Here is a 23,369-nt window from a genome sequence, read left to right on the forward strand (position 1 = left end):
ACAAGTAGCCATAGCAACTTAATCTCTGAACATAACTTGCTCCGGAGCAGCTTCCGTTCCAGGGTTAGTTTACTTCAGAGATGTTCAGCACATGCATGCCTTTGATGAGGCTCCAGAGGGTTTAACAGATTGTACAAAATATTATATATATATATATAGTTATATCCATATATAAAGCACTATTAAAACAAGGAAATGTTCATTTTACTATATATATATATATATATATATATATATATATATATATATATATATATATACACACACTCACCTAAAGGATTATTAGGAACACCTGTTCAATTTCTCATTAATGCAATTTTCTTATCAACCAATCACATGGCAGTTGTTTCAATGAATTTAGGGGTGTGGTCCTGGTCAAGACAATCTCCTGAACTCCAAACTGAATGTCAGAATAGAGACAGAGCGTATTTAGGCCACGCCCACACCGGGGGGGAAAACAATCCAACACTCTCCATTGACTTTGCATTGTGTGAGGCTGCCTCATTGTCATTTCGGACTTTTAACAAAAAACAGAACAATGTCTAAAAGCTGATATGTGACAAGGTGTACAGCAAACAAGCTAAAAAAACACAGAAATAAGTTTTTATAAGCTGTCGACCCAAAAATACGAGCGTTTAAGAAGATATAAGTGGATACAGGCAATACGAAGTGAAGCTTCAGCAGGAAGAATGGGTCAATTTTGGGATTCTGACACTCAGTGTGTCTCAGTATGTCTATGTGTGCAGTAAATATGTTGTCACTGTTAAGTCAAATATCCAAATGTCCGTTTTATATATTATATTACAGTCTCTGATTATGTTCCACTCTAGTCGTCGTAGTTCTCAGTGTAATATGACCCGTCGCGCTCTGTCTCAATGGCCTGAATCCACTTTTTTGTACTTAAACGCTCGTTTTTGGGTCAACAGCCTATAAAAACGTCTGGGTTTTTGCTTCTGGGTTTTGTTTAGCTTGTTTGCTGTACACCTAGTCACATATCAGCTTTTATACATTGTTCAGTTTTTTGTTATAAGTCCGAAATGACAAAGAGGCAGCCTTCCGCAATGCAAAGTAAATGGAGACGGTTTGATTGTTTTCCCCCCCGGTGGGCGTGGTCTTCAGATTATGAAGCATGTCGCTCTGTCTCGATGGGAAACAAAAGTGATTTAAGCAATTTTGAGCGTGGCATGGTTGTTTGTGCCAGACGGGCCGGTCTGAGTATTTCACAATCTGCTCAGTTACTGGGATTTTCACGCACAACCATTTCTAGGGTTTACAAAGAATGGTGTAAAAAAGGGAAAAACATCCAGTATGCGGCAGTCCTGTGGGCGAAAATGCCTTGTTGATGCTAGAGGTCAGAGGAGAATGGGCCGTCTGATTCAAGCTGATAGAAGAGCAACTTTGACTGAAATAACCACTCGTTACAACCAAGGTATGCAGAAAAGCATTTGTGAAGCCACAAAACGAACAACCTTGAGGCGGATGGGCTACAACAGCAGAAGACCCCACCGGGTACCACTCATCTCCACTACAAATAGGAAAAAGAGGCTACAATTTGCACAAGCTCACCAAAATTGGACAGTTGAAGACTGGAAAAATGTTGCCTGGTCTGATGAGTTTCGATTTCTGTTGAGACATTCAGATGGTAGAGTCAGAATTTGGTGTAAACAGAATGAGAACATGGATCTATCATGCCTTGTTACCACTGTGCAGGCTGGTGGTGGTGGTGTAATGGTGTGGGGGATGTTTTCTTGGCACACTTTAGGCCCCTTAGTGCCAATTGGGCATCGTTTAAATGCCACGGCCTACCTGAGTATTGTTTCTGACCATGTCCATCCCTTTATGACCACCATGTACCCATCCTCTGATGGCTACTTCCAGCAGGATAATGCACCATGTCACAAAGCTTGAATCATTTCAAATTGGTTTCTTGAACATGACAATGAGTTCACTGTACTAAAATGGCCCCCACAGTCACCAGATTTCAACCCAATAGAGCATCTTTGGGATGTGTTGGAACGGGAGCTTCATGCCCTGGATTTGCATCCCACAAATCTCCATCAACTGCAAGATGCTATCCTATCAATATGGGCCAACATTTCTAAAGAATGCTTTCAGCACCTTGTTGAATCAATGCCACATAGAATTAAGGCAGTTCTGAAGGCGAAAGGGAAACACAGTATTAGTATTGTGTTCCTAATAATCCTTTAGGTGAGTGTATATATATATATATATATATATATATATATATATATATATATATATATATATATATATATATATATATATATATATATATATATATATATACAGGGAGTGCAGAATTATTAGGCACGTTGATTTTCTGATCATATTTTTTTTCCAGGCACATTTGACCAATTCCAAACCACAGTAATCCTAATAACTACTATTGATTTAGTATTTAATAATGTATAAGTGATATATAATTGTTCATGAAGGCTGGAAATGAAAATCACCTTATATTCAGGTGTGCAGAATTATTCATCTTCCAGAATCTGGCAGTACGTTTTGGGAGTTCATTTTTAGTCCATCTCTGCAAAACGGACTTCAGGATGGACTAAAATGAACTCCCAAAACGTACTGCCAGATTCTGGAAGATGAATTCTTCAAACAGTGGTACTAGAGGATGTGGTGCTGGTCCTTCAAGAGTCACTCTCAACCTATCTGTCCATAAAGCCTATAAAAAAACCTTCTTCATGTATTTTACAACACTTCAGCTTGTGATTCTTATCTAGTGGGGGTCATTTTTTAGGATTCTTCACCTAACTGAAGTCTCTGAGATCCTGACACCTTGCACTTCTGGAGACTCCAGGTAGGTTGCAGCTCTGGAAAATGGTGGCGCTGGAGACTAAAGGGTTCCTGATGGTTTCACCCTTAATTCTTCACCTTAATTCTTAATTCTTTTGCAGTTAACAGGTGTCTTTTCTTCACCACCTGTTTTTGTCAGATCCTGCTGACCCAACGAGCATTTCACTGTCCAATGGTCATGCCTTAACTGCAATGTCTAGTATTGCATTAGTATTGCATCCTTCTCATGGGCATTTAATACTTTTTGACTTTTCAGTCTGAGTTAAATCTCTTTTTTGGCTCAATTTATCTGTAAAAGAAAACATGCCTAATAATTCTGCATACCTGAATATAAGGTGATTTTCATTTCCAGCCTTCATGAACAATTATATATCACTTATACATTATTAAACACTAAATCAATAGTAGTTATTAGGATTACTGTGGTTTGGAATTGGTCAAATGTGCCTGGAAAAAAAATATGATCAGAAAATCAACGTGCCTAATAATTCTGCACTCCCTGTATATATATATATATATATATATATATATATATATATATATATATATATATATATATATATATATATATATATATATATATATATATATATATATACATAATAATTATACACACTACACACACATACTGTATATTATGTAAACACAAACTTTTATTTTGGATGCGATAAATCACGATACATTTTTCCCCACCACTATATATATATATACAGTGAGGAAAATAAGTATTTGAACACCCTGCTATTTTTCAAGTTCTCCCACTTAGAAATCATGGAGGGGTCTGAAATTGTCATCGTAGGTGCATGTCCACTGTGAGAGACATAATCTATAAAAAAAAAATCCAGAAATCACAATGTATGATTTTTTTTGCTATTTATTTGTATGATACAGCTGCAAATAAGTATTTGAACACCTGTCTATCAGCTCGAATTCTGACCCTCAAATACCTGTTAGTCTGCCTTTAAAATGTCCACCTCCACTCCATTATCCTAAATTAGATGCACCTGTTTGAGGTCGTTAGCTGCATAAAGACACCTGTCCACCCCATACAATCAGTAGGAATCCAACTACTAACACGGCCAAGACCAAAGAGCTGTCCAAAGACACTAGAGACAAAATTGTACAATATATATTCAACATATATATAATTCTCATCTCACACATTGTTGATCAGCATTGACGTTTGTTTTTTTTGTTTTGCTTTTTGCAACAGGACGTTTCCTGTTGAATGTAGAATGTATTTCTATAATAAAAAAACATATGACATATCTTTTTTCAAAATTCAAAGCAACGTGGAAGCAAAATGACTAAACGTAAAAAATTTACTTCAGCCGTGATATTTTTGCAAGCACACAGTTATTTAATTTAATCAGTCTTTCTTTTTATTATAGCTATAATTAGCATCAAACAAACAATATAGTTCTTAATCACAGTGATTAAAGATTATTAAATGAAAAGATTGAATGATTGCACAACCACCAGCTTACCTCTAGTAAGCAAGGTTTGGGTTAATTAACCGGGAGCTCGGTGTATGTTTGACGGTAAGATAACCTTTCTGCCAGGAGGTATATCACCAGGTAAATTAGGCTGCTGTCGCTTTAAGACCTTCCAACTGTTTGTCTTCACTTAAGACAGTGGGGGTGCTTCTCAATATCCCTCCTTGTTTCTTCACTCCTCCGTCCTCCATCCTATGACCTGGAAACCGACCGAGCTCAGCCATCTTGTAGGACATCTCAATTCTCTAATTGCACCACGAGGAGGCAAGGATCGAGGAGTGAGGATGCTTCCTGAGGAGTCATGAGCGAGGATACACGGGTGTATCCTTTGCTGAAGTGTTTTATCGACTAAACGTGATGCACGTATAAATTCTCCTCCCCCTTCACATCTTGCCACAGTTTATTCATTATTATTATTATGTTTATATGTACAAGACGAAGACCCTTTTGGGTTGAAACGTTGCATGTTTTAATAAATCTTTGGGAGCAGTATCAACAGATTTTTGTTTACTTTGATTTATTCTTTATTGAATCTGGCACCTGTAAAAAATATAATAACAACAACTGACAGTTGCAGAATTATCTCAAAGAACAAGAAAATTAAAGAAACAAACAAACTGTAATGCTATACAACAAATAAAAGCCAGTTAATAACTGGGAATAATTAGTTGTTATTAATAACATGTAATGTTAAATAAAATATGGACAAATGTGGTATTGTGTAGGGGTTGAAACTATTACAATATAAATAGTTATCTCTAATATTCAAGAATCCCGACGTACAAAATAAATCCAGCAGTGTAGATCATCATTAATTGACAACGCTTTGAAGTGACGCTAAAGGGAGCGAGGATATATCATTTCACTTCATTCAATTCCTCCGTCCTCACGTCTTTTCCTTGCATCCTTCCCTCACATCCTAAAGGGGTGGAGCTAAGACGCGAGGAAAGGAGGCGAGGAAAGGAAACGAGGATGCACAAATAAGAATTGAAAAGCACCCTGGTTCCCAAAGTGTGGTATGAGTACCAATAGTGGTACTCAGGCTGCCTCTAGTGGTACGCAGAGGAAACACTCAATATGGGAGTGTGAAAAGATCTTGAAATTCTGGAAGGGAGTATAGATAACATAATTAATGTTACCATTGCTCTTGAACCAAAATAAAAATTATATTAAATGTATATCCTAGCAATCTTAAATTGACAAGAAGAGAATATATATATTTGTCTATATGTGTATTCTACAAGCTAAGCGTCTTATAGCTCTTCATTGGAAAAGGTTGGAGGCACCAAGTATAGGGAGATGGCATTGAATATGTTGCTGGAGAAAATGACGTATATTATTAAAGGCAGAGGCAGATATAAGGCTTTTGAAAATTCTTGGAACCCCTTCATGATTTTCTTACAAAACGAAAACAATGGGGATATATCTGATGGGATGTTTGAAGAAATGAAAAGTATTGGTGGATGTGTGTTGTACTAGGAGGCCTTAACTTGATTTGATTTTAGTAGCCTATAATTTATGTTATAGTTTTAGTTAATATTTTGAATAAGATTTAACTTTCGTTTTTATTGTTTTGTTAAAATGTTGTGTTTTTTACATAGTTTTTAAGTTTTAGATTATTAGTTTGAGTTATTTTAATGCTTAAATGTAAAGAAAATGTAATTTTCCAGCAAAGTTTCAATCATGCTGGTAATTTACAGGCCTTTGGATGAAATTCATGTGTCAGTATTATACATTATAAGCATTATGGGGTTAAAAATGGCTTACTTAGTTACATCTCTTCCTAAAGCAAAATATCTGGTCTCAGAGGGGTGGTTGTTAGCTCTCTGAATACCCACAGTAGCAATAAAAGGGGATGGATTTGCTTAATGACGCACTTAATGATGTGAGAGATATGCAGTTCTCCTCATCTCTCACACTGGCACCTTCATGTCTCTGAGCTCTGAGCCGTTCGACACCAGTGTCCCCCGGAGAGACGTATGTGGAACAGCGTCACTTAACGGCCTGCTGTGCATGCTCTCCTGTAAGAAAATCCTATGAAACAAGTTCAGCGTGGCACGGAAAGTGTCACGCTATCTGTTATCTTAATGAGAAGCAGCCAGACTGGTTTCAATTCACACTGCAGGCCAACCTCATCCATTCCACGTTTATTTGCATAAGAAATAGAGAACAGGGAGAAATTAGTTCACATGTGCTGAGTCAAATCCTCATGCTGTCTCCGCTCTCAGGAAATGTTAATGCTCTCACAAGCTCCCTATTCTCTCCTTTGCTGTCAGAACTACAGTGTCAGTCTGATGGCAGGGGGAGATGGGGGTCACAAAACTGGAATCTGATGTTTTTTCTCCAGGGAATTTGTGCACCTTCCCCTTTAGGTGCTGTTTATATCAGCTTTCAAATACAAGTGCTTTGGTGTGTGTTGACAGATGTGAGCACTCCCGAGGCTGAGACTCATCCTCTGAGACCTGTGAATTTTTCAATTCTTTAGGGTTAAAGCATGGCTCATTAATATTCATGACGCTATGTGGACACTCAAGGAAGGCTGCAGAACAACATCAGCATGGCATAATTAATATTCATGAGCTTATGATTTATTTGCATCCTGTCTCTGTTCTTCTGCTCCCACTCAGCCAATCAGACAAGAGCTGGGGCTGGGCTGACATGATGCTCTCTGATTGGCTGTTTCAATCATTTTGATTGTGAACAGCTCCTGGAATGACTGAGATGGAGTTGTAAACATGATGATAAAGTTTTCCGTCATATGGGAAACTTAAGATTCGGGGGGAAATGCAGCTATTCTAGAAATGACATTTATAGAAGAATGAATTTAAGATGAACTACTATCATATTGTACTATAAAATAGTTTCAGCCTCACCCAACCAAATCAGGAAATGTGCCCATGATTGCAATTTTTCATGGATATATCTGAGTGAAACAAGTCTTGTGTTCATTGCTTTTTCGTTCATCATAGATATGTTATAGACGTGTTGTGACATTATTTATTATAATTACACAGACGATTTAAATGCAGTGGTGAATGTGAAATAAGTAGGAGTGCAGGCAGGGTGACTGGGTGTCCTCTGAGACTCTGAGAAAGTTATGATGTCCGAGGGGAGATAGTGACCCAAGGGAGAAGCAGAGGAAAGCGTTTCCTTGGAAACAGGAGTGTTCCAGGGTTCAGGAAGAACGTGTTGGCCATTGTGTGGAGAACTTGAGATTGGTTGTCACTTCTTACCAATACTTAGGCCTAAAATTAAGATTTATGTATTTGAAATGCATATTAAAATTTCCATCCATTTGGTTTACACAGTTTTAACATAATTCAATAAAGTTAATGTGATGCATGTAGTTGTTAGTCATGCATAGATGAAACAGATAAGATTTCTGCAATAGAAATCTAAATGTTTTTTGATGCGGTTCACTTTATTTAAAATATTATATTATATATTTGGTGATTTAACACCATTGTGTCAGGTTTCTGGTTGAAATGATTGCTCTTTGACTTAACTTTTCATTTTGACATAACAAGTACTGTAACCCAATCAAACAGGACTTTCACTTCACATCATGCTTTGGACAAAGTTGAGTTGGGAGAGTAAATGTTGGAATAAAGTGTTATTTTACACTTTTTTTTTTCTTTAGCAAAATGTGAAAATGGAGATTTGTTAATGTTTAATCTTCTATTATGATGGTATTTGAAAGTTTCTGTTATGTTAGTGGGTTTGGAGGTTACCATTGTGGTGAAGTGATGAGCTTGAAATTGGCTTGCCTTGAGGACCTGCTAACAAGAATTCAAATGGCTTTAATTATAAAGCAAACACTATGGTCATGCTCTGGATGAAACCTGTCACTTCTGAACATTTGTAAAGAAAAAGTTTGTGACGCCTGCCTTTACATGCACATGAACTTTAATGACATCCCATTGTTAACCCGTAGGGTTTAATATGGAGTTGGCCCACCCTTTGCAGCTATAGCAGCTTCAACACTTCTGGGAAGGCTTTCCACAAGGTTTAGGAGTGTGTTTATGGGAATTTTTGACCATTCATCATGTTGGATGAGAAGGCCTTGCTCACAGTCTTCGCTCTAATTCGCCCCAACGGTGTTCTATCGGGTTGAGGTCAGGACTCTGTGCAGGCCAGTCATGTTCCTCAACACCAAACTCACTCATCCATGTCGTTATGGACATTGCCATGTCTTTATGGATTGGTCTCTCCAGAGAACACGTCTCCACTGCTCTGTCCAGTTGTGGCGTGCTTTACCCCACTGCATCCCACGCTTTGCATTGCACTTGATGATGTAAGGTTTGGATGAGCTGCTCGGCCATGGAAACCCATTCCATGAAGCTCTCTACACACTGTTCTTGAGCTAATCTGAAGGCCACGTGAAGTTTGGAACTCTGCAGAAAGTTGGCAACTTCTCCTCAGCATGCGCTGACCCCGCTCTGTGATTTTTGTTCCCAATTGCTTCCACTTTGTTATAATACCACTAACAGTTGACCCGAGGAATATTTAGTGAGGAAATATCACTAATGGACTTATTACACAGGTGGCAAACCTATCACGGTGCAACCCTTGAGTTCACTGAGCTCCGGAGAGCGACCAATTCTTTCACAAATGTTTGTAGAAGCGTCTGCATTCATAGGTTCTTGATATTATACACATGTTGCCATGGAAGTGATTGGAACACCTGAATTGAACAATGATTTGGAGGAGTGTCCCAATATTTTTGGCAATATAGTATATATTTTTGTATTTAAATCATTACATGTGTACTGACATTATCCCAAATATTTCCAAGAATGTTTAAATCCAGATAAGTAATTTTAACCTATCAATGACATCATACACGCATTACCCTCGATTTCTGCTTTAATTACACTGTAAGCCCGCATAAGTTGAATTCACTTAAAAAATTTGAGGAAACCGGTTGCCTTAAAAACTTTAAGTAATGGGTTATGAAAACTTGAGCGCACTGGACTTATTATTTTAAGTTCAAAACACTGAATGCCAAGTTGATTTCACTTACAATCTCTTGTAATATTAATTATCTTGTCACATGAACTCCACTTACTATTTTAAGTTAAAGTAACTAAACCTTTGTATTCATTGAATATGCTAAACTAGAACATTTAAATTAAGACAAATACGCAATACAAAAGTAATTTTTTTACTGTTTTATTTGAAAACAGCATTAACTTGCAGGTTGTTGTCCCCTGCTTTAACAACCTTGAATCATGAGCCTGAAACAGTGACAAAATGTGTCATTCATGCCCTGAACATTGCATAAAACAAAGCACCATCATGCCAACAAAAACACTTATTGTGCTCAAGCATGTGTAGATCATTATCACAACAAATCACATTAAAACTGTATTATAACTAAACTCCTGTTAGAGAATTTTTTTATAGTTGAACATTCCCATTTATATGACTAAACATGACTAAAATATCTATGTACCTATACATCTTAAATCTAAAATGCACCAAGACATCTGCCTTTTAGTTGGTAATGTAACTAAAATACCCAACTAATTTGAAATGAAAAAGCCTGTGTCATGGAATCTTGTGCAAAAATCAGTGCAAATACCACAGGACACATGTACTCCAAACCATACACAACAGTAAACATTTTTATAAAAGTCCAATGTTACAAACTGTGGCAAACAAATCTGGAACAGTAGTAGAGCCACTTCGAAACCCCGTTTTATGCTTCCAGCTGATTTTTCAAAGTTTGAATTTTGGGTACCAGCTCACTTCTACCCAGTTTGAGCATTACTTGCTGAACAAAGTTGAAAGTGTTTTTCATGCACTTGGGGTAGTCCAGATGCAGGGCATAGGTCAGTCCAAAAAGGACACAGAAGGCCTGAGGCAGGTTGGCCAGTTCATCCATTACCACAGACCCTTCCAAGATGATCCCTACTCTGGATGGGTTGAGCTGGGTATTTTCTTGACCAAGGCAAAGAATTCCCACTGGAGTTTCAATGTACGAGTCCTTGTCAGTTACATCCTAACAGTGAAAGAAACGTTTTGACAAGGAGAGAACATAAACATGCCAGTTAGACAATGGTGTTTTGTCCACCAAAAATAACCTGTTTATAATGAAAAGCATTGTACAATATAAACCACACTGAAAGTAATTTATATTAAAAGGATGATACCAGTCTTAAATTTCTATCAAATGCCATATTTGGATCTGTACAGTTTGCAACACTTTGCCCAAAATATGGAGTTTACCCACTTTCAGTCACAGTCGTGCTGAAACTTTTTTATGACTAAGTACTGTTCACCTTAATTGTTTTTGTTTTTTTTACTTTACCAGTTGAAAGAAACATACAAAATAATATATTTGATGACTGGAGCAACCAGAATCTAACAAGTGCTCCCCATTTGAGTCAGAACTCCCCATTTGAGTTTTAGACCCAAAAACAATTTCACAAGTTCCAACCGGTGACAGTAAAGTCAAAAACTAATTGGGCAATTGTAAAAAGATTCATACAACCTTAGTTATTGGGAGAAATTTTTCTACTTTTTCAATAGGACTGGGACTGAAAGTGGGTAAACTACCTTTGTTCGGCCATAAAATAAAGACCTAATGGAGACACTGATGCTGATCAAATAATTCTGAAAATGAATGGAAGTGTTCATTAACAGCTAAAAATGAGACAAAAGGAGCATGCACCAGCAACATTTACAAAAACAAATTAACTTACAGAGCATGTCTTGAAGAAGGCAGAAGAATCATCCGCCAAGATGACACTGACAGGCAGTCCCCGAAGACATAGGCACCTGATGTCTGTTGGCTCAGTGGTCTGCAAGATAGTGGACACAAGAGTTAAAACAGATCTTGCCAAGGATACTCACATCAGGGTTTCCCATACATTCCTTAATTTGTGGTGGCCCGCCACAATATCAATAGCAGTGTGTGTGTGTGTATTTGTGTGTGTATTTGTGCAAGTCTATATGTCTGAGTATGTGTGTGTGTCCACCTCCAGGTCCAGGTTGGTGTGTGTGTGTGTGTGTCTGAGTCTGTGTTTGAGTGTGTGAGTGTGTGTCTGTGTTTGAATCTGTGTGCGCGCGCGAGTCTTTTTGAATGTGTGAGTGTGTGTGAGCCTGTGTTTGAGTGTGTCAGTAAGTTTGAGTGTGTCAGTAAGTTTGAGTGTGTTTGTGTGTGTGTGTGTGTGTCCACCTCCAGGTCCAGGATGGTGTGTGCGCATGTGAGCCTGTGTGTGTCTGAGTCTGTGTTTGAATCTGTGTGTGTGAGTCTTTTTGAATGTGTGAGTGTGTGTGAGCCTGTGTTTGAGTGTGTCAGCAAGTTTGTGTGTGCGGGTCCACCTCCAGGTTGGTGTGAGTGTGTCCACCTCCATCTCCAGGTTTGTGTGTGTGTGTGTGTGTGTGTACGTGTGTGTGTCCACCTCCCTCTCCAGGTCCAGGTCGGAGTGTGTGTGTGTGTGTGTGTGTGTGTGTGTGTGTGTGTGTGTGTGTGTGTGTGTGTGTGTGTGTGTGTGTGTGTGTGTGTGTGTGTATGAGCAAAACTTGCAATAAGAAGTCTGTGGAGCAGTTAGAGAAAGTGTAGCAATGGCAAAGCAATGTCAAGTTATCTGACATTAAGTGTTGGCAATGGAAATGTGTACTTGTCAATAAAAATATTTAAACAAGGAAAAGGCTCTGTTCTTGCATAACTTCCATGTTTTAGCCTATAATGCTTAAATAGCTGTGTTCTCTTTTCACAGCGAAGAGGGCAATACTTACACTTCCAAAGCATAATTTTCAGAGACTGATATTCAGTTTGTTGCTAATCTCAGGATATTGGGTTCAAAAGAATCTCTTTCCATGACCTGCAACACAATAAAACAAAGAAAATAAGAGACAAGGGAACTTATAGCTACAGTATTCTATTGCAACAATATACCTGTATTTTCAAGAAAGCTAACATTAAAGCCGTAATGTCATTATTAGGGGTGTGTATTGCTAATATACTCAAGTTTGCATAAACCGGTTGCAATTCACTTTCTCTTAAGTGCTTGAAGGTAAAATAATCACTAAAGCGGAGCCTATGCCATGCACAAGACAATAATAAAATGAATGGTCAAAGTTGTCATCACATTTAATACTAGGAAAAAACCATCAAATGTGGTCGCTAACACTCCTCTTCCCACCGAGTGCGTGTCCCTCGTTCAGCGTGGATCGGGCGGTGTCACCAAGACGCTAAAGTTACAGGTTAAAAACATCCAGTTGAACTGGTTTTAACAACGGTTTTACACGGTTCAAAAAAGCCCCTCCAGTAAGAAAAGAAAGTTAGCAATGTTACAACGTGGTTGCGCTCTCTTTGCCGCCATGAATGCCCGTGGTTTTCGTCCGCAGCGTTTAATCTGCCGAGAGGCGGTTCAAAGCAGGGTAGCGTATCCGCCAATACGCTAACTTTACAAGTGAAAAATGTCCCGTTGAACTGGTTAAAACGACAGTTTTCCAAGTTCACAAACCGTGCGTCAATATGGCTAGCTAAGCCATCAAACCGGTGGCTACATGTGATGTATGTCGACCTTGACGTTGAAAACGTCTGTCAAGTCAAGGACCGTCACAAAAAGCCCTTTCAGTGATAAAAGTAACTACTTAACTTTTAGCTAGCTAGCTAAGTACCTTAACGGGTGACAATGTTAATGTCCATCGACGTCAAACTGCTTCTCTTGGACTTTTCACAAACAGCGCATCAAGTGAAAAAAACTTTCAAACTGTAACGTTAGCTAGTACGTTAGGTGAAAATGGCGGCCAACCTAACGTTAGTTAAGGTTATAGCGTCCCACTACTCACCAACATCCCCTTATATCCACACACAAACACATTAAGTTGACATAGCTAAACAATGATCATCGGGAAAAGCTACTTACCGTCTCTGGCGAGTTTTAGCAGCAACTGGACCGTCCGGTGCGCGGCAGGAAAATGACGTCGTCTTCTCAGCAAAAAACTTAGACACGGCGGCAAAGTGGAGGCTTTCACGTTCCCATCGTACATTGCATGACTAAAACTTTGGAATTTTAAGCTATTTCACTTAAAGTTATTCACAGACTCAACTAGGTCTACAAATTAGTTTAACATACTTACATTTGCTAGTAATGCAATTAAAACTTAATCGATTTGAGTCATATAAGTACATTATACTTTAAATGTTTGATTACATATGAAATCCGGGTTTACAGTGTATGTGTTTTATTAGACAGGTGAGCAACTGTTTGGATACAGTCATCGACAGAAAACAAACCATTGTTATACAGCTCAACACAGTTAGTCTTATTGTTTAAATCTCGTTTTCTTGATTTACCGCCGGTACCATGTTTTATCGTTTTAGCTCTGCTTTAACTGTAGTGTGCAACAAGTGTCTCATAGTAGCCGCAGAGTAGCATTATAGCATAACAGCGCTGCGTAACCACACATACACATGAGCTGAATAAATGTAATTGTTTTCACAATGAAAATGTGTGCCCATTCTAATCCATTTGATTAAAAGCATCTGTAAATATGATTATTTAAATAAAACCAGACAGAATCAAATAGTTAATAATAAAATATGCCATGCTTTTTTTTCTTTTTTTTTTTACAAAAAAAAACATGTTTCTTACATGTTTCTTATCTGTTTCATTCATTTATCAGGCATGACTGATAAATATGCATCACATTAAGTTTAATAGTTTGTGTTTAAACTGTGCAATCCAATCGCATGGAAATTTTATATGCAATTCACATACATCAATCTTGAATTTGTGCAGGAACGAGGTGAGATGAACAGGTGCTCACGATTCTCTGTAATTCTCAACGCGAATTAGTGGACAATGTTGCTAGGGACAATGCTGACATCTTCAGCGGCTCGCAACAACATCCTGAAAATCGATGAATTGATGTCCATGGGAGACTTCTTATGGAAAGGAAAGCACACTGACAAGTGCGTGTAGAAAAATACAACCATCAGATAAAGGAAAAGACAGATTTTGTGTGTAATAATTAAATCATTAAAAGCTATCCGTCGCCCTCTCAGCTGTAAAAAAACAAGACCCCTGACAGTGTGGTCTGTGAAATCTGTGATTTTTATCTCCAGAGGGAGGCAGTGAAAGGGTTTGATTGTGCCATCACACTGTGCTGAAAGAATACAGAGCTCTGTGTGGGTGAGACAGGCCCTGATCTTACACACTTTTCCCCCGTGATTTTCTCAATCGTAGGAAGACTGCGAGAGCAAAAGGTTTTTCAAGCTGTCTGTTCCATTTGCTACTGCGTTCCTGTCTCTCATACCCCACAATCCGCCCACCCTTCCCGTCTTCTGTCACTCACAGGTGACAGATCAGCCGTGACCTCCGAGTATGAATACCGAGCAAAATGACAAGCTCAAATTCACATGTAGCCTGTAATTGTTTTCCATCCAGCTCGCTGGTTCCTTTTTGGCACACGCGAAAAGCGTAACCAAATTTGCTTTTCCATTTGGGGAGACATTATGAATGGATGACTTCAATTATTTTCTACCTGGATCAGTTAAGCACGTTGGAGCCCATCTGCAGGTTCGTGGTAGTGTCAGAATCCAGTGAAAGAGTCATTATCGGGCCGTGTCAGCTCTTAGCTTTAGCATACATTAGAATAAGTGTGACTGCCTGTAGCATGAGAGATAATGAAGTTGACGCAAAGAGACGGAACGCTTATACGTTTTGCAAACTTGAAGAAGACTCGTTTTTTTGATTTTCCATGTTTCGCCAGAGTCGTTCGCTTATCAAGTGCATTATCTGAATATCTGTACCAAGTGAGCGCCAAGCTTACCCATACGGAAAAAAAAGTATACTTAAAGTTTATTTTATGAAGTACTTAAGTAAAATTCAAGTAAATTTCAGGATATAACTTTTTCCCCCCAGACATGTTGCTGCCTGTGTTTCCATCACAGTACCGTGAAGATTAGTCCGGTGACGTAGGACTGTGCGTGACTTTCCGGTTCCTGCTGGATTTCATCCTCCGCATATAAGCTTAATAAAGCCTGAACCTCATTGTCGGTCCATCGATCGTATTTTTTAAACTCCATTGTTGATTCGAATAGCAAACAACTCTTACTGCACCCACCGCAACAGACTTTTAAAAATGGTGACTTGAAAAAAAATGCTGCGTGAACCCAACTAATCAGAATGTTCAGCGCCCAAGTCCCACCCCCGAAAGTTCTTTGAAAAACTTTGAAAAAAGTACTACCTCGCGAGCAGCGACTTTCTGAGGTGGACATTTTTACTCAGAACTTCATTTAGACCCTGGTCCCTGCTGTCGAAACACGAGTACCACCCCAGTTCCTGCTGTGGAAACGCGTCTCTATACTATTTATATATTATTTTTGCACTTTTAAGTATACTACTATGTTCCTATTTAGGTATAAATTTCTGTATTCTTGAAATATTTTTAACTGTACTTTAACTCTTTCCATTTAAAAAACATTTTATTCTAGCTTCATGCTTCATTTTTGTCTTAAATTTTTCAAAAGTTTCATAAAAATAAGCTACATTTTAATGGACTTAAAATTCAAATACTAAGCATTTGTAAAATATCTGTTTTCTTTATAGATCTTTTCAAACAATAGATCGTTTCAAACTATTTAAGTTCATAATACAGTATGTAAAACTGTGCAAAAAGTAGTAATAGGCTCAATCAAAAGAGTAAAAAGTAGGCTATACTTAGAATACTTAATTATACTTTTAAGTATATCTCGGTCAAAAGAGTGAGTACATGTGTAGGCCAAATATACGTTTCTGTCAGTATAAGTCAAGTATACTTAAGTATGTATATTTACGTATGTTTCTGTGAAGTAGACTGAAAGTATAGGCTACTTTCTTATTTTTAGTTTAAAAGAAGTGTAGTAAAAGTAATAAAACTTGACTGAACTTCTTTTTCGCTAGGGCAGTCAGCAATGAAAGAGGCAAATCTCTGACATTTGATTCTCTGAGTTTCTCTCGCTAGGCAGCCATTTCCATTTCTGAATCAGCTGGAAGAGCAGATTTTTATGCGGATATTTATTCTTGGGTGGTTGTATCATAGAGTGTATTGACTGGCTGCCTGGTTCCTGATTTTGATTAAAGCAATTGTTCTCTTCAAAATAATCTGAGGTTAACATCTCAATCATTGGATGCTTAAAATCTCATAAAATGTTTTAGAATTTCATGACTGAAGCTCTCAAATCTCATTTGCATTTGTCAAAATTTACAAAATGTCAGGTTGATGCATCAGATTTATATTATTCATGCCAAAATGCAGCAAAGACCAATGTAATCTTCTCCAAACAAGCAAAGGTCTTTAAAATTATAAATTGATGCAATGAATGCAGTTTTCTTCCTGTGTTACCGTATGTCCAAGAATACCAGTTGGCTTGATGAATAATTGACTAAATGAAGTCTCAGAACATGTGAGAAGGTGAAAAATGCATGCGCAAGACTTGAAGAGAGCTGGCTAAACAGGATGTTAAACATGATAGCTGGCCCACAAGCCTCAGAGCTGACACAAGTCTCGCATTTGACACATGCAGCTAAAAGTGCTTATTGCTTTACAGTGTCCTTGATCAGAGAAATAGTTCACTCAAAAATAATAATTCAGTCAGTGTTTACTCGCCTTCATGTCATTCCAAATCCGTTTTCAATAGTAATTTGCAAATAATAGAAATTATGAAAGGCTCTTTTCCTTAGAACAGAGAATAAAAACAAAACACTGCAGGAGGTTAATACTGACCTCTCACATCCATGCATGAAAGACTGCAACTGTGTGACCTTTGCACTAATGATGTCTTTTGTGGTCTGTTTTTCATCTGCATCTTATCAAAATGTGCATGAACCCACGAGGCCTTCATGGTCGGCATATGCGGCGCATTATTGTTCCTGATACATTCGCTTCATTTGCATTTAAAGCAGTTCTTTTCAACATGCTTCTCTTGAACGGGCCCAAAATATTTAAAGTACGTCCTAATATCAGAAATATGAGGACATGCATTGTTAACTAAAAGCTCACTGAGTAGGACACAAGCCCAAAGCTCTTAACCGTCCTCAATATCCAATGAAGAAATGGGTCTATTACTTTCTTTCCAGTAGTGACATTTACTATGTATCAAATGCGGCCCCTCATTCACTGCCTCCCCTACAGAGCAAATCCATTTCCTCCAATGATTAATTTCATTGTTGCCGGAGATATTATTATTCTCCTATTCTGCTCAGTCTGGGTCCGGGGATCGGGCTTGATTTGTAATTCTGCTTGGGTTTCGCTGTTGTTAGGAAGCACATGCTCACCAGAGCTACACGGTAATAAGATTCCGGGCACTCGTTTCTCCCGTCAAAACCCAAAACATCATTCCAAAGCCAGGTTATTATGGCAACACAATGCCCCGCCGGATAGCGGGTCACAGTGGATTATTGCACAATAATGACAGAAGAAAATTAGAACATATCAAAGCTGGGACATTACAGTCCAAAGCACACAGGTAATCATCATTTACAGCAATTATGATTGAGCCATTTATGCAAAATAATAGTCAATGAGTTTGATTCACTTATGGGTGAACACCCTTGGATTTACATAATAATCTCATCATACGGGTTATGCCCTAATTATTGTTATATATTCATCTCGGGGAATGATTACCTTGTAAAATAATTGTGTTGGTTTCATGTACTCTTAATACAGCAGGACGCCAATCAGGTGTGGTCCCCCTGACTTGTGGGGTCCCCCAAGGCTCTACTTTGGCCCCTTTATTGTTTTTTCTCTATATGCTTCCTTTAGGCTCTATTTTTGAAAAGCATGGCTTGTATTATTATTGCTATGCAGAAGATACACAACTTTATTTGCCCCTGAAGCATAAAAATGGCTTAGACTCTCTCAGTGCCTTTCTTTCAGATGTCAAAGCCTAGATGTTGTTACATTTTTTAAATCTAAATGAAGAGATCATTGTGTTTGGCTCTTCTGCAGTCCCAAACATTTCTCACTTAGACTGGCAACCCAAAATGTCTTATTTGATAGTGCACTAAATTCATTTAGTTGTCAAATCAAGTTTTTACCAACTAAGAGTGCTGGCTAGAGTGAAGACTTTTCTTTCTTTTAAGCACTTTGAAACTGCGATTCATGCTTTTATTTCTACTAGAACGGACTATTGTAACTCCCTGTATTTGGGAATAAACAATTCTTCCTTATCTAGATTACAAATCGTCCCAAACACAGCAGCAAGACTCTTAACCAGTGTTTGCAAACGCAAATATATTACTCCTGTTTTAATGTCTTCTTAATAATGTCTACATTGGCTCCCGCCAGTCCGCTTTAGAATTGATTTTAAAAAGCTTCTGCTTGTTTTTAAAAGTTTAAATGCCCTTGCCCCCTCTTAACTTTCTGAATTGTTGTGTGAAACATAGGGATCTATCATACACCCGGCGCAATGGGGCGCCTGACGCAGGGCAAGCGTTTTTTGCTAGTTTCAGTCCGATGCAGTTATCATTTTCACGTCCAGCGCAACATTGTTTAAATATCAAATGCACTTGCGCGCATCTGTTCGCTTTAGAGTGTGCTGGTCTGAAAACAAGGTGTGCTCAGGCGCATTGTTGGTGTGTTAATATTGTGCCATGAATGGTGATTCTGTTTCCGTCACCGTATTTGCCGTCTTAGCCTATCAGCGTCGACTCTGGGCTATAAACATGAGTGTGTGTGCTGCCTGGGATGCGTCACTATTGGGGAACTGCGGCGTCGTTAATGCGCTTATGTCATCGCTGCCGGAAACTGGATGCGAGTACTCGAGACGAGATGGTGTGTTGATCGGAGAGCTTGTGTCTGCTTTCTGCTGCACAGGCTTGCTGCTGTTTATTGCTGTTGCACTTGACTGGATGTGGACACGAGAAAAGCTGTGGAAAACCTGACTTAGTTGCTGGATTACTGTTGTTCTGCATTGGTTCTCGCCAGGGAATAATACGGTTCTGTTGTCTCTTGATAAAACAATCGGGTCGTGAAGGCCCAGCGTTATCCCAGTCGGGGTGCTCCACGTTAAGCCACGGCTTCAGTGATGTCCTGTTTCAAATTCCAATTGAGAAGTCAACTTCTGTGTCCTGTTTCCAAATGTTATTGATTTAGTTAATTCCAGTTTTGTTGTTTTCAAATTTAATTGAACTTATTTTCTTTTGTTTCCTTTGGCTGTTAATATTGTTTATAGCTTTGTTGTGTTTAATCGTGCCCTCATTTTGATTTATGACTATTGTTGCAGCCTGAATGGTTTGTTTTCTTTAAATTTAATTACCTTTTGTGTCTTATATTTTGGATTATTTTGAACTTTTGTTTCAGTTGCCACAAGTCTTTTTGATTTTTCTTCTTTTGTATTTAGATGCAACTGTTTATTTACTTACATTAGTTGTAAAGTGATTTATTTGTTTATTTTGGGGTTTTTGTATTTTGGACTGATTTATTGGATTTGAACAACCTTTTTAAGTGTGATTTATTAATGTGTATTTCCTTTGTCTTGGCAGGGCCTGAGCACCAGGGGCAGAGGGCTAACTCTTATTAGGTGGTGGTATTTTCCTCACCGTGTGTTGTGACCACCCCACCAAATGTGTGATTGTATACCCACACGTGTGTACGTGTGTGTGTGTGAGTGTGTGAGAGCACAGTAAATTGCAGTGGTTTTTCATCTCTAAGTAGCGTGATCTGACTTTCTGCCTCTGTTGGTAAGCTCTAGGCCCTGGCCTTGACTGTTTGAAATCCCTTCCGGAATAAAATGTCTTCACTCAAATTTTAACATTTTAAGATTGTTAATAAAATATGTTTTTGATACGTTAACCCATGTCTCTGACTCTGATCGGTGATACGAACCTGTGTATGCCTTTATGGTAGGTATACATTCCAATTCTTTGGGCGAAATTCCCAAGGTGGCGTAGTCGGAGTCTAAATAGTATCATCTTATTCAGTTAGTATTATATTTAGGGTAAACCCCTTGAAACCCTCCTAGCACCGCCCCGCCACAATATTTTGAGGCAACTGAAAATGACTGTGCCATTGACCAACAAAAACCTGGTCTAAAGTCAATGCTGTAGTATTTTGTGTTATTTAAAGGGTGTGTTAATAATTTGCGTGGATGCACAACGTGTGTACACTCTGCTTATTACACACACAGAGCAGCAACACACAAACATTTTTAAATATTAAAAATAAAGGATTTCTCTCTGGAGAAGCGTTCAGTCTTTCCGCTTGCAAATGCCGCCATTTAAATAGAGAATCCGCCATGGTGCAAGCGCAACTGGCATTTAAAGGGAATGGGAGTTGAGTCCCTGATTGGTTTATTGCACATTATGCCCAAAACACACCCATGACCCATTCAGAGACTAGGTACAACTTTTTTGGACATGTTTTCATGTTAAACTAGTAAAAGTGGATTCGGACACATAAGTGCACCTGTGCCATCCAACAAACTGACAGTACAATCTTCTTATCAATTCTCATGAAGTTTATTCTTTCTATCAAATCTTCGGAAAGATTATTCTTCTGGCCGCGAAGAATAACTTCCAGTTCTATTAGATTAATTAAAGTACTCAATGATACGGTATTAAAGCTTTTAGCAAAATCTGAACATTGAAGTGACTAAGATTTTGTGAGCAGCAACAATGACAATCAAACATGGATATAATGGTTTTAATAAATGAACTACGAATACATACAACTAACAAAGAATGCATATATACAGAATAACAAAAAAGTAAAGAAAGAAAGAGAGAGAGAGAAGATCAAGGAATGACAAATTCACAAACAGTTATCCTGGAGAGCCACCATCGAATACAAATCATCTTTAAAAAAAGGGCATCTAAATTCGATTAAGTTGATACTTGCATTGGGTTTGGTGTTGAGTAAAGCAAGACGCGTGTGTTGTAGAGCTTCTCAGAGCATTCGTGAGCTGAAGCTTTCTCTTGGTTCTTCCGAGGGTCGGGTTTTCGATCCATGGGAAGTTTGAAGGTGGTTAGCCTGAAAGCGAAGTTTTGCTGGAAAGGGAGGAAAGGAATTTCGTCTCGTCAGAAGTTAGGAATTGACTGAGCGCTGAGATGAAGTACGCTGCCTGGCTACCTGGCCAATCGCGGAGCGAACCGAACAAACTTCAAAAGAACCAACCAACCCGAGATGGGCCAGTGAGTGTGTCTTTTAAGGACACATTAACATACACCCATCTTGGGTGGACTGACCAATCCAGAGTGTGCATTTTTAGTGGGAGAGAGCTCGCTTTGTCTCTGTTTACGACCTCATTTGCATGTTTTATGATGGTGTCAGAATTGGTACAGTGTTACTTCAAATAATAGTGAAAATAGTATAATACATTTTATAGCAACACAATATATGTCTCTAGTTACGGCTCACAGATAGCTTTCTTTAGATACCAGGAAGAAATTAAAGCAGAAATATATTCTTACACTTGAAAACAAGCATTTAAAATGACCTTAGCATAATTCACACATCATAACTAGGCTAGTATAACATTTGGGACATGGATACACACAGGAATATATCATATACATTCTGGAATAGTTTAATTATGAGGTAAATGGAGAGGATGTCTGTGTCTATGTGTATTTAGATGAGTCCTCAATGTCCAGGCCTCATGGGGAGGGGAGCATGGGTTGATAACAATCTCTTTGAAGTACCCAAAGGACCTCAATGGTGTGACTGCTTAGCATCGGACAAGGCCTCAAAGGTGACACCAGGCTCGAAAACACCAGACAGGCCGGAGCCTGCATAGTTTATATGCAAAGGTTAAAAAAAAAGCTAAACGCATCTCTGAGGTTTAACAGAACCAACCATTGTGAGAAAGTCCAGACGCTACAAAAAGAAAACTTTAACTTACATCAGCTTGATAAAAACTACCTAAAATGACAGAAACCATCTTTTGAAAAAAAAATTTAAATTGAAGTGTAATTTTATTGTTTAGTTTGTCCCACGTCCCATTTGATTACATGGAGAGGGCAGGGTTTATGACCTATACTGGGACCAACCACCTGGGCCATCGAAATGTTTTGGCTTCACTTTTCAGGACTTGTTCGGCACACTTGTGTGAACACCATCCAGAGAGAACTCTTAGGTCCCCCAACCAGAGTTTGTTCATTGTTCAAATCAAAGTTAAAATCTAGGGGTGATCGAGCTTTTGCCATAGCCACATCTAAACTTTGGAACAGTTTACCGATACATTAGCCTGACATTGTCATACTCAATGCTAGTCAGAATATGAGTCTGATACTGCTCCGTTGGGCTGTGATTATGGGGCGTGTTTCAACCGAACCAGGAAAGACCTCAATTGGATTGACCTACAACCAATCAGAGCAAAGGAGCGACGCATAACGTTAGTTGTCAAATGTCAACAGAACTTTTCCCGCGGGCTGTTTTTCCATGTCCGCGGGTTGAAGCAACCCCAATTATGTGATATTTAGACCCAGGAATGCGAATTTTAGCAGGCAACCCTGCCAAAAAAACACATGTTTTACCCCCCAAACGTTGCATATTATGCAACCGATACATATTAGAACTGCACCAATAAGTAAAGTAGGCTACATATTTTTAAATCAAAGTTGAAAATGTATCTCTTCACTCTAGTCTATATCTTACGATACCCTTCATTGTCTGTAGTTTTTTATTCATTGTTTTTTTAATTGGTTTTGGTGTATTTCTAATTTTTTTTTTATATTGTCAACTGTGGTTGTTTTTATTGATCAACCCAAAAATATATATTGTATTTTACTTGTTGCTCCTCATACAGCTTACATTCACCAAACATGGCCTACATCCCTTCAAACTATTCAAACTACAGGAGGCTTATGAGCTTCAGACTGCTGTAAACCTCCAGGCTCCAGACAAGGCCAACATTCATTTTAGTAAAACACATTCTTTCAAAGTGCCCCTATTATGCTTTTTCATGTATTCTCTTTCTCTTTCATGTAGTGTGTAATAGAGCTGTTTGTGAATGTAAAAGGTCTGCAAAGTTTCCAAGATCAAGGTGCAGATAAATGGAGAGTTATTGCCTCTCAAAAGAAAGAAGCGATTCTGAACTGAAAC

The 23,369-nt window shown here is 38.4% G+C and overlaps 1 long non-coding RNA gene across 1 annotated transcript; it reads right to left on the reverse strand.

Annotated features, from left to right (window-relative positions):
- Positions 1-9,195: 9,195 nt before the first annotated feature.
- On the reverse strand, positions 9,196-13,293 carry LOC307141414. The gene is made up of 4 exons (XR_013818349.1): positions 13,205-13,293; positions 12,069-12,154; positions 11,030-11,128; positions 9,196-10,326 (listed from the first exon to the last, which is right to left on the reverse strand). It is a non-coding gene; the product is annotated as an uncharacterized lncRNA (long non-coding RNA).
- Between the last annotated feature and the right edge of the window lie 10,076 nt (positions 13,294-23,369).

The sequence above is a fragment of the Gobio gobio genome (genome assembly GCF_949357685.1).
Source record: "Gobio gobio genome assembly, chromosome: 17".
NCBI lineage: Eukaryota > Metazoa > Chordata > Actinopteri > Cypriniformes > Gobionidae > Gobio > Gobio gobio.